Source organism: Gastrolobium bilobum, unplaced genomic scaffold (genome assembly GCF_033153095.1).
Source record: "Gastrolobium bilobum isolate Gb01-03AN ecotype WA unplaced genomic scaffold, APGP_CSIRO_Gbil_v1 utg6177, whole genome shotgun sequence".
Classification (NCBI taxonomy): domain Eukaryota; kingdom Viridiplantae; phylum Streptophyta; class Magnoliopsida; order Fabales; family Fabaceae; genus Gastrolobium; species Gastrolobium bilobum.
This window is the reverse complement of record NW_026895619.1, coordinates 147,725-161,055: the sequence shown is the minus strand read 5'-3', so window position 1 is coordinate 161,055 and position 13,331 is coordinate 147,725. Positions and strand designations below refer to the sequence as shown.

The 13,331-nt window shown below is 36.3% G+C and overlaps 1 non-coding gene across 1 annotated transcript; it reads left to right on the top strand.

Annotated features, from left to right (window-relative positions):
* The first annotated feature begins 968 nt into the window (after window positions 1-968).
* Window positions 969-1,075, top strand: LOC133284717 (small nucleolar RNA R71). The gene has a single exon (XR_009747929.1). It is a non-coding gene; the product is annotated as a small nucleolar RNA R71 (small nucleolar RNA).
* The last annotated feature ends 12,256 nt before the right edge of the window (window positions 1,076-13,331 follow it).

The window sequence follows — 13,331 nt, the reverse complement described above, 5'->3', positions numbered from 1 at the left end:
GACTTCTTTTTCAGGTTCTGGGTTCTGTTTGTCTGTGACTGGTAATTGTTGCTGTGCTTTTGGGGCTGCTTCAGGTGTTTCAGTTTGTTCTTTTTCCTTTGGTCGAACTGTGGGTTGTGCTGTGGCTTTCCCATTTTTTAAGGTGACAGCCTTGATTTGCTCTGAAGGGGAGATAGGTGTTACTTTTGGCGAGGTTGTTGAAGGAACGTCAGTATTCCTTGCTAATGATCCTTGTGTTCTGGTTTGAAGGTTGGCAGCAATCTACCCCAGGTGGGACTCAATGTTCCTGACCACTGCATCATTCCTGGTGACATATTCCTTGACATAATTTTCCAGGGTGTTGATGCGTTGGCCATCTCTGTGGAATGGAACGTAGTTGTTTCTTCTTTGTTCAGACGTTCCACTGCTGCTACCTTGCTGATACTGCTGCTGATTGTTGTTGAATGGTCTCTGGTTAATGGGTGGCCTCCATTGGGTGTTGTGGTTCTGATCCTTAATGATAGTTCCTCCAGGGCTTGAATGTGTATTTCGTTATGCTTGTTGATGGTCTCTGGTGAAGTTCCTATTGCCAAAATTTTCTGCATAACACACCAATGCAGTAGATGGGCAGTCTGTTGAGTCATGAAGGTCACCACAGGCTGAGCATGGTTCTGTTTCAGTTGTTGTGAGTTGTAAGACTTCCATCCTTGGTGCTTCTTGGTCGACTTTTAGGTTCTTCACTTCATTCATGAATGATGCCAGCTGGGCTTCCATGACAGTTTGTTTATCTAGTTCTAGCATGCCTGGCTTCCTCACTGGGCTCACTCTGTCTTGGCCATTGGAGACATCTTTCAGCAGTCCCTTCTATGATTTCATATCCTGATTCAAGTGTTCCTGTAAAAAAATATCCTCTTGCAGCAAAATCTAAGTGAGACTGAGAAGTATGGTCAAGTCCTTTATAGAAAGATTGTAACACTCCCCAACACTCTACCCCATGGTTTGGACATTTTCTTATGATGTCCTTGTATCTCTCCCATGCTTCATAGAGATTTTCTCCATAAAACATTCTGAAGCTAGAGATTTCTGCTCTAACATCTGATTGTCGAGACATTGGGAGAAACCTCTCTATGAACTTGTTAGAGAGTTCTTCCCATGTGTGGATTGATCCAGGGGTGAGAGTTTTCATCCATGTTTTAGCTTTTAAACCTAAAGAGTGAGGGAACAACCTCATTCTCGTGCTCTCTTCTGTTACACCCTCAGCTTTAAAATTGTCACAGATATCTTGGAATGTGGTGAGGTGTGTGTAAGGATCTTCTGCAGGGAGTCCATTGAAGACCCCTGCTTCCCTAATCATGTGAAATATGATAGGCTTTAGTTCAAAATTGGGTGCTACGGGAGGGAGGATTACTCCCCTGTCTGGTCTGTTCCTAAAAGGAGCAGCCAAAGTTCTGAAGTTCTGTTCAGGGGGAACCTCTTCATTGTTATTATTGTGATCAGCCATGTTTTCAGGAAATCCTTCTCTGAGGTTCCTTCTTCTCCTATGGAGTGTGCGTTCTGGCTCAGGATCAAAGAGAAACTCAGGTACTTCAATGGAGTGCTTAGAGTCTATTTCAAACTCTTCACTCATAAACCAATAGCACAGGGTATATATATATGCACAACATATTCAGTGATAAAGAGAGAAAAATATAAAAGTAAAGTCAGATATACAGTATATGTGTTAGAAAACAATGATAAGAACAACAGTTAGTGTTTCTATCCCAGGCAACGGCGCCAAAAACTTGTTGGGTGGTTTGCTGATGGTGGAAAATATAAGTTTTGATAGGGGACGTTCCTCTGTTCTTGCAGAACACAGATTCGTCCCTTAGTTCCAACCCAAGTGCGCAAGTGCACGCATCAAGTAATAAAGGGAGTATTAGTGCCCAAATTATCGTTCCCACGAGGATAGAGTGCTAATTAATGTTTTATCACTGTTTATAAAGAGTGAAAATGAGAAGAAAAGTTAGTAAATGAACTGTCGGGTCAAACGTTCCCTACTGTCTTGACAACGTTCCTCAGGAACAGTAGGTTCAATCTGATGGCAAACAGTTGCTCGTTGAGTTATGTATGTGATCCTTCTTGTTTAGAAGAAGGTGAGATAACAATCATTGGAGTTTTTATAAGTACTAAATGAAATAAAATAAAACTACTAAAACAGAAATAACTATAATCAAGAGACAACAGCGTGGTTGTTAAAACAGTTTAACAGAAGGAACAGATTCACTGCTTCACTCTTAAAGGGACTGTTTTCTCTGCTCCAGACTTAGTACCTTTTGGCTTTGTCCCAATTTCTTTGCCTGCCAACTCTGATTCCTCAGCTCATAGTCTAGATGGCTCACAAGTTTCCATATTCCCATGGCTCCCTTGACTCCAACAGGTACTTAGTTCAGAACCTTAAAATGGACGAGTTGGCCCCTTATTCCTAAGGTGACCAGTAGCATTTTTGCCATGACATCTACCTTCCCCCAATGGCTAAGCTGTCTGAAATCCCTTCCTTATGGAAGTTCCTTTCTCAGTATGTACCCAATTTCCATTGGCGCACAATGAATATAGCTTACTTAGCCAAAGAAATACAAAAAGTTTCGGTCAAGAGTTTTGAAAATAGTTCTTTAAGAGTTTCACAGTTTACCCGTTCCACAGATAGTTCAGCTCATGGCTGATAATTTAAACATAATTATTCTCAACTGAGATCACATAGACCCGAGATTCAGTCAAGAGATAACGATTGGAACGAAGAGAAAAACACTTATATTAATTTAAAAGATAGTTTACAAAAATAAACAGAAAATGGAGAAAGATGGGTATTTGCTCGTGAGGAGTCTTGATGGTTGTTTACAAAGAAGGGAAGAGGGGTTGTCGCTTAACTATAGTTACAACTGAAAATTAAACTAAGTTACTAACTACTACTACTACTAGGTGATCTTCTTCCTTCTGGACTTTAATCCCTCCAGAATCCGATAATGTTTTTGTATGAGGGTGGTCCTATTTATAGATGGAAGGAGAATGGCAAGACTGTAATTCCCTTGGAGCTAGTTGCTTGAATAAGGGGACGGGACAGTGGCAGCAGAGTATGGAAGCTTGTGTGAATTGCTGAATGGAACAGGGTTTGCTGATGATTAGCCGTTGTTTGTAGGCCTTCCCATGTTTTGCTTCTGTTTTCAGCCAATGAGAACTCTTGATTCCCTGCTCTTTTCGTTTCCAGCTGCTCAGTTGGTGAACCGCCTTGCTTTTTAGAAGTCTTTAACTCTACGTTACCTGCAAAGTGTACAGAAGCATTAAATGAATGGAGCAGATGCATTAAATGTGTCTCAATCCGTTCCCCTTTTAATATATTTTAAAGGAATACGTTACCATCCGTTCCCCACTGTGTTTTTGTCACAAATGTGTAAAACAAGTGATTTTCATCCTGAAGTTGCTCATCAGATGAGGGAACGTATGGTATTTTGCCATCAAAATGGGCTTAGATGGGAACGAATTTACGTCCCATCATCTAACTTTGCCTGTATAGTTTCCCTCTTCTTTTTCTTTTTCTAGGCCATTACTTCCCGTACTAGCCGTGAGCCTCCGAAAAGAATAGGTTGGGTTAATATCCGAGGTCATCCTTTTAGAACACTTTTCCATGTTTATTCTGAGTCTTTTAAGAAATTTAAAGATAAATTCTTTAAAGTTACTGCTTAAGTCAGGAAAGAAACCTGGTTCATTCGCTCCTCAGAGGTTAAGAATGTAAAGGGGAAATTCCCCTTATATTAGTCTCTTGATCATCATAACTTTACTCCTTCCAATTATCATTTCAACGAAACCGAGTTGTCTGATGTTTGATGTTAATGTGGTTGTCTCCATGCTTTCATATGTGAAGGAGTGTGGCTATGTTAGCGTGGCATCGTTAATTTTCAAATCTCAAGACGAGTTAGATTTGGAACTGAGTATGATTTCTCTACTATTTATTTGTTTGATACTTGTAATGTCAAGATCCCATTTTTTACATGTTTCTATTGTTTTAATTTTGCAGTTTCAGATATGGAGGGGCAACAAAATGCGCAGCCGAGATAAGAAGACCTCGACCACTGACCTCACATCCCGGAAGCGCAAGACCCATGTTTCAAGGGTTAAAAAGAGTGCTATTAGGGATAAGTCCAAAGGGACCTCGGCTGACAAGTCGAAAGATATCTGAACTTCTCCAACTGGTGTTTCTTCCCAAGCTATGGCAGCTACAACTCAAACTTGTCCTCCTCTTTTAGCAGCTAGTCTTTCTCAAGGTGTCATTTGGGATGTTGGAGTTAGTAGCGATCGTCGCAATGTTCTTCGTTCTCCTGCTCGTTTCTATGATCCCAATCCTTTCTCTGATGCCGAGATCAAGGAATTGGAGGTAATTGAATTAAACTCCATGAAGATGGTTTCTTTGGTGAGGCCTTTTGTTGCTTTGAAAAATAAGTATAGCAAGGCACACACCGAGATGAGGGCTGCAGGGAAGAGAAAGCCAAGACTTATGAGGAGCTTCTCAAGGTGAAGGAGGACTTCAAGACAATTAATTATGAGTACCTTTCTCTTCAAATGACTCATGCTCATAATATTGAGAACATGTAGTCATTCAAGTTGATGTTTGAATCTACTGATGCAAAGTTGAAAGAGGCTGTAGATAATGTTTCCCTTTATTAAGGTGAGGCTTTATAATATCGTGTCGAGCTTGAGAAGGTTGTATTAGGCTTTTTCAACAATGTTTTGTCTCAGATTAGGCTTCTCAACCTTGGCATTGAGCACAACGTTGATGGGATGCATCACATAGCCTACGTCAGCAATGAACTATTAATCCCTCCCCTTCAGTCTCCTGCAGGTGACTCTGCAACTCGGCTAGATAGAGACCGGAGCAAAGGAGAAGAGGAGGTTGTTACTAAGGACATTACTTCCGAGGTAGGTACTGAGATGCTAGATTAATCTGAGAAGCCTGCAAAATGAAGAGCCGGGATGTCGATTTTATTTGTATTTCTTTTTTGGGGCTTTGGGGCCCCTTTTGATATTGTAATGAATATTGTCGGGATCCTTCCTGATTTTGTTTCTTCATGTTTAATATTTGCTGATTTCACATTACTTACTAACTGCATGCATTTCTTTTTAGTTAGTATTATCTTAGCCGAACTTTAAGGCAGAGCTTTTATCATATCTTTTCCTTGATAATATGGTTTTATACGCCTAGATTTTTAGGCTTATTTAGTAATTCAGATATAATTTTAAGCTTTTTAAACCATAAAAGGATTATCTCATTATATCTATTAACTGGGATATGAATTTCAAGTGTTATTGCTGACCTGGTCAAGGTCAATCTATATTATACGAATTCCACACTTTTCTTTGTTAGGTATTGATTTCCATGACGTTTTTTATTTTAACTTAGCATTTTGCGAAGTTTCTATTTGCGAAGGTAAACATTGATTCCTTCCATCTGTAATTCAAGTTTCATTACCAAGATTTTATCCAAAGTAAAGGCAATATTGTTACATGTTCGAGTTTGGTTCAATGACCACAATTTTGAACTTTTCGACTTGATCAGAGTCATTATGACAAATCACATCTTTATCTCGGATCTGTATATTGATGCATCATAATCATAAGGATAAATTTCAATGAAAATTTCCTCATTTATTCAAATTGAAAATATTGATTACGTGAATTTTTCGATATAGTTGACGGTAGACAACCCCTACAAAAGCAAAAATAATTCGCCTAGAAATTGAAAAAATATTCAAAATAGCCTTTACATGGAACTCAGAACTTAACTGTAATACATCTTCAGTTTATCCGTGTTCCATGTTCTCTTGATGGGCTTTTCTTCTAACGTTTCCAGGATCTAAGCTCCTTTACCAAGTTTCTCTCTTACCCGGTAAGGGCCTTCTCAGTTTGTAGCCAGCTTCCTATCTTTAGCATTCTTGTTGCCAATATCTTCTCTTCGAAGTACAAAGTCAATTTTTTCAAATTACCTTGGTCTTACTTTTATATTATATCTGTCTGCGATCAATTGCTTGGTTGCCACATCTCAGCAATGTGTCGTGACTCTGATGTCATCTACCAGGTCTAACTCTATTGCTAGAATTTTACTATTCTCTTCTTCCTTCTCTTTAAGAGTCTTCATTTTCCTCCAAGATGGCTCTTCAATCTCAATCGGGATCATAGCCACGCATCCATAAGTAAGTCTGAATGAAGTTTCTACAGTTACTGTTTGGATACTCGTTCTATACCCCCATAAAATAAAGTATAGTTATTGAACCCAACTGTCATTAGCATCCTCTATCTGTTTTCGGAATCCATCCACAATCACCTTATTAGAAGCTTCAGCTTGCCCATTTGATTGGGGATGTTCCACATATGCAAAGTGATGCTGAATCTTGTAATCAACCATCAATTCTTGAAACCTTTTGTCAGTAAACTGAGCTCCATTATCTGTCACTATCTCGGTTTGAATTTCAAATTTGGAAATAATATTTCTGTCAAAAAATCATTGAACTTTAGCCGAGGTAATAGTAGTGATAGGTTCAGCTTCTATCCATTTCATAAAATAATCAACAGTTACAATCAACCATCGTAACTGTCCTTCAGCCACTTTAAATGGTCCCAGCAAATGCGTTTCCCATTTATAGAAGTGTCATGGAGCCAAGATATATGTCAATTATTCTGGAAGGGAAATTATCATCCAGGCATGTTTTTGACAGCTGCTACATTTCTTCACATGATCTTTCGCATCAGCTTCCATGGTGGGCCAATAATAACCTCCTCAAAGAGTTTTTCGAGCCAGGGCTTTGGATCCCATATGATAACCATTAATTCTTTCATGTATCTCTGCCAAGAAGTACTCGGCTTCTTTTGAGTTCAAGCACTTTAGTATTGGAGAATGCAAATCTTTTCTATATAGTGGATCCTCTACCACTGTATACAATGCTGAATCTCAGATTAATTTCTTAGACTCTACTGAATCCTCTGGCAATGTTCCACTTTTCAATAAGCAACAATTGGCTGCCTCCAATCTTCTGATGACGTAATGACCATTATGCAACTCGGCTCCACTATGCTTTGCTGAACCACGGTTCTGTGATTACCCGGGTTCTTTGTACTTGCCAATTTGGATAGGATATCAGCTCTGCTGTTCACTCCTGAAGGAATGTGAGTGATCATAACTTCATCAAACTCGGATATGATTTCTTTCACTTTATTTAAATATTTCATCAACAGAGGACCCTTGGCTTGATATTTTGCATCAAATTATGGAGTGACAAATTGGGAATCACTGAAGACTTTAACTCTTTTTGTCCCATGTTCTTTTACCTGCATCAGACCAGCTATCATGGTTTTATATTCTGCTTGATTATTTTAAGTTGGAAAATTCAGATGTAGGAAGTGTTCTATTGAAACCCCTTTTGGACTTTCAGCTATGATTCCAGCTCTACTCCCTTTATTATTTGATGAACCATCTACATAAACCTTCCACATGTCGTCTTTCTTAGCGCTTCCTCCATCCAGTGGAGTGAGCTCCATTATGAAGTTGGCTAGTATATCAACCTAAACTTTTAAAAATTATTTATTTATGGTTATTATTGATATAATTATATAATTATAGGAAATTATGGAATTACATAGTTATATTATGTAATTTTATGATAAATAGGTTATGGAATCTATAATTGATTCGTTAATCATCCGATTGATATGAAATCTCACCCCTTCTGGGACACATTTTTCAAGAGATGACGTTCGTGAGACGGACACTGATAGAGGCAAGAGTCCAGCATAGAGATTTCATTATTGTTATGAGTCATGCATATTATGATTATTTATATTGCCATGATGAGACTTTATTATGACTAGATTTGATGGATTATGTTGATATTTGTGGTGAGCATAAGGGTTGTCTATGCCACTATTAAATAATCTGTGTATTTGTCGACTTGAGTATTTGTATTGTAACACCATGAGTTATGAATGCTTATGAATTGTTATTTATGAGTACGAGGTATTTCAGATTTTATTTTAGTGTTGTAATTACATAAGGATTGTTATTAAAAGGAAAAGTTAATCTACCGTGAGGATTAACCTTGTTATTTATCCAAAACAGTTTATTGCTTCCACGATTAATTATTGCAAGCTGCACTTTAAATACCATTTTTATGTTAATACACCGGCTGCATACGTACGGGGTGTGTAACACCCCGTATATATCCGGTTGTTATCATATCATCGTATTAAGCCACGCTTAATTTTAAAATGCGGAATATCTTTTTTTGTTCAATTATGACGTCATTATCATTAGCCAAGTTGAATTACTTAATTCATTTTATAAAACATCGGCTGTATGTAAATTGCAAAAGACAGCTAACTGAAATACATCAATATATAAATAGCATAAATGTGTCTCTAGTCACGAAATTACAACACGTAGACCGGACAACCCTGATAGTTTATACAACTCAAGCTAAAAGTACTAACATCAATGTGGCATGGACAAACCCCATGCTCACCAAATAAGGCAACAAAGCCCACAAAAGAGTCTCGACTCAAATATCAATATAAAGACAGAAAACATAAATAGCATCCAATATCCAGTCATGTCAGCATACAACATATATAATCAGCTAAGCTCCGGCCTCCTGCCGCCAAAGGTCTCAACCCCCGCATTACCTGAACCTGAAATATGTGCACCAAACGTGGGGTGAGATCTCTAAAAAGAAATCTCAGTAAGACAAGGGGTCCTCAAGGATCTTCCACCCCAAGCTCACTTACACGAGCAATATAAGTTCAAAAGCATTTAACAGTATAAGTTCCAAAACTATGCAGTGCAATAGATATTCATGCCATGTGTGTTATCTCTATTCTACTGGCCAGAGAAATGCAGGACGTGCGTCTATAACCCCACAATAAGTACAAGGAACACCGCTTGCACCTCACCCACAACCTCACCCTCTTGTATGTACCACATACTCAGGCTTACCGTATAGGTGGAACACCACATGCATATCATAAAGGCACTCGCATATAACAACTCAACAACATTTCACAAATCAATATATCATGAAAACAACATCATGCATATAACCATACCCCCATGGGACATGGTGGAACCAACAATGGCTAAACCGAGGACACAAGATCTTACCTTGCAAGCTAACAATCCAAGCCAAGAGTCCAACCAATGCTCAAAGTCCAAACACAGCAGAATCACAATCTGATTTGGACCAGCAATCATATCAATAAACATAGCTCATAAGCATAAACATAAAGACAACGTTTTTCTTTTACGTTTTACATCTTTAGGCTTCTCACAAAGCCACAAGTCCTTAATCACTTAGATTCTGACTCACATAATCATTATAGAAGTCCACAGTAGCCAATCATGGGTCCACAAACCCAAAATAGCATTCTGTATGAACAGTACCTTCACCGTTCACGAAAACCCAGAATATCCGGATACTTGTCGGGGGCATATCCGGATATCTCTCTGCCAATATCCGGATATCAATATCTGGATATTCAGATCCCCATATCCGGATATCAATATCTAGATATGCATATTCGGATAATTCGCGACAGAATGCAGTTCTGCATTTCGCGAGATATCCTTCCAAAGGTTGGATTTTTAACCCATTCCAACGTCCAAGCATGCATTTTTAACTTCTTTTAAGTTCATATAACAGTTGGTTACTTGTTTAACTCATTAAAATGCCAAGACACCTCTTTTAACCATTAAAAATCATGATCAAAGGTTGAACAACTTACCCAAGGATCAAAACAGAAGCAAAGACTGCTCTTGAAGCTCACTCAAAGCTCCCAAAGTCAGACTTCACCAAGCACACGAAAAAGGCACCCCAAGGTTGGGTCTTTGCACCCAAGGATGGTTCCTTGAAGCTCAAAGAGTCATCACCAAAGGCTCTCACAACACCACTACCAAGACAACAACTAGAACCCACCAAGGCAGTAGCAAGAACTCAGAAACAAGACCCTCTCACTAACACAAGATAGCTCACACCAAGATATGTTGATCAAGAGAAGAAACCATGATCAAATGTGGTGTCTTTGGTAAGAAAATGAAGAATAAAGGGAGTAGCAAGGTGGCTGGTCTCACCCACTCAGAAATTCCAACGCTGAAGGCTAAAAGAAAACCTAGGATCATGTGCCAAGGCTATATATAGCCACTAAAGTCTTAATCGCACCGTATTAGCGCTAAATGCTACGCTTAGCATTTTAATCCCAAACTCAGGATTCTGAACCTACTCAATTTTATAAGATTTATCATATTTTTATTATATTTTTCGCAGCACCGTTCCGGTATGCACTTTTCCATAACCAGTATCAGTTCTGGCACCAGTTCTCATTATTTTAACTTGAAACTTATTTTACAAGTCCTATATATTATTCTAGTGACATATACACACTTTTTATAATTTTCCGGGATATTTCATCGGTACGCATTTATACCGAGTTGCAGAACCAGTATCTGCACTTTTCGTCAGAAAAGCGACTTTCAGCATTATTACTCACTTAATATAATTATTAGAGCCTCATAATAATTATTAGGGTCAATTATGGAATTAATTTCTAATTCTCATATTTATTTAATTAATTTCCTTAATTAACGGTGTGGGTTCTTACAGGGTGTTACAATCACTTCTTTATGTTCGATTCGAACACATCATTATTTTTCAATGATTACTTGGGCAGAATAAAATTTAAATTCCAACCCGTTTGATTAATCAAAATAATTACTTTAAATATTAAAATTAATCAATTTAACCAACAAATCCCAGCACAATTGATAGATAGCTGTGTTACTTAAGTATGCTGACAGGGGTTCGATCCCTGGTCTTGTGTATGAAAAAGGCTTTGTTAGGAGAGATTTACCCACTTAATGTAATCTTCCGCCTCGAAAGAACTAGTCTTCGGCTGTCGGCTAGAGGATACCTTGGGAAACCAAAAAAATAAAAATAAAAATAATCAATATAAGTCAATTATGATAATTAAAATGTCCATACTAATTAGGCTTATGTACTTGTCATAATTAGTTAAATTAAATAAAATATTATCATATTCACATATTTCGTTGATTATATTTTCTTAAATTAAATAATTGATCGAGTTTATTAGTGGGTAGACGTGTAAATGGACTAGCCCAGCCTATAGGGGCTATGACCTAGCCTATATCAGGTCAGACTCAGCCTATTAAATATAATTAAATAGAACAAGCCTAAACTTTTAAAAAAGTCTATTTAGAAAATAGGCCATAGGTTTTCTTTTATATGTCGGGCCTTTAAGTCTATAGGCCAGCCTATTTTATATTATTTATTTTAAAAAAATAAATAAAATTATTATTTTAATAATTTTGAATAATAAAGTAAAATTATTTTAATTATTTTTTTAAATATCGAATGTTTAATAGGTTTAAACAGATTAACAGGATTAGGCCAAAAAATTTATTTTTTAAATATTGGTTAGTCCATACTTATAGTTTGGGCCAATATAAGGCTAATAGGCCAGACTAGACCTAAAATATTTTACACAGGCCTAGACAATTTAAGTCAAAGCTCAACCTAGCCTATTTACACTCCTATTAGTGGGGCATTCTATCACATTAGACAAGGTGGAATTATTTACACAAATACTAAAGGAATAAAATTCTTTCAATTAACCTTATTGCTCATCCAATGTCCGAACATTAGCAACGAATCATATTTAATAATTATTTTATACTTTAATATATTGAGGTGACAAAAAAAGTCTATTTTATTGTTAAGACCCATTTAAACCCAAAAATTTGAGTTAGTAAGTGAAGATCCATCAATAGCTTATATTTCTCTATCACACCCCCTCATATGAAAGCTTATTGGACTTGAAGAGTGTATGATGTATCAGGATCAGTTTATTTGTGCTAAGAAACTCTACAATATTTAATTATTTATATTAATAGAATGAGACCGGTAAGGATCAAATTCATGACACTTAGTCATATCAGCTCTGATATCATGAAAAAGCTTAAGTTGTTGGGTGATGCTACATTAATTGTTTTATTTTTCTCTAACACACACAATAGCCATTGGATTTGAAGGATGTATATATATCACGCTCAACCTATTTATGCTAAAAAACTCTATAATATTTTATTAATAGATTGTGGACGGCGAGGATCGAATTTATAATCATTTAATCACGGAGGCTATAATACCATATAAAGCTCTAATTCAATTCAAAAGTTTAAACTAGTAAGTTAAGACTAATCAAAGGTTTATATTTCTCTAACATTTATCACTTCATCTTACTTGCATGTATGAAGGACTACAAGAAGTTTTGAGATTTAGGTGCAGTTGATATTGATAATTTATTTTATGAATAGATTATAACTATATGATTGAAATAATAATATAAAGGTATCAAATCATTTATACTTAAAAAGTAACGACACTGTAATTTAATAGTATCTAAAAACTTCCCTTTGATCTTGCTAAAAAATAAGTGTATTACACTACAAATATATATATAAATATATATATATATAAATATATATATATATATATATATATATATGAAAAAATATTTCTACAGCTATATATATATATATATATATATATATATATATATATATATAATTATTGTTTAATTTTTCAAATAATATAATTATTGGACAAAAAGCAATTTAAGGGAGAACCCAAATCTTTAAATTTTTGTACACACCATAAAAAGAAAAAAAATTAATCAATAATCTCATTCCCTTCATTATCTCAACTTGATGACACATGTTCAGAGAGATATAATATAAAAGTTATTATCGGGCCTTCACTTCTCTTGTTGAGCTTTTGGGCTGAAATGATTCTTTATATTGTAGATGATTACGGGATTACAAATTCGATCCTCATTATCTCCACTTTCTAATGAAATTAAGTTTCTACACTACAAGAAAAGCGGCCCTTAACTACATGCGTTTTGTCACATTTACGAAATAATCATAGAATTACAAAAATACCCATAATTTTACCACAATGATATTCAACGTCCCAAATTATCGCAGGAAAAAAAATGCTTTCCCTTGATTTAAAACAAATAAAAAATTGCTTTTCTCGTTCCTTTTTTTTCATTCTTCCGTGTCTTCAAATCTCCATTCACAGCAATTACAACTTCAGCTTTTCTCGTCTTTTTATTGTAGGTTAACATTTCTTCACCTTTATCCTTAAAGCTTTTTCGATGAAGGATTGATAAACCCTAGGACAAATTAGGTGCCTTATGGTTCAATTTGAAGTCAAATCAAATTAGGTATCATATGTCATTGCTCTTCTATTTGAAGTTCT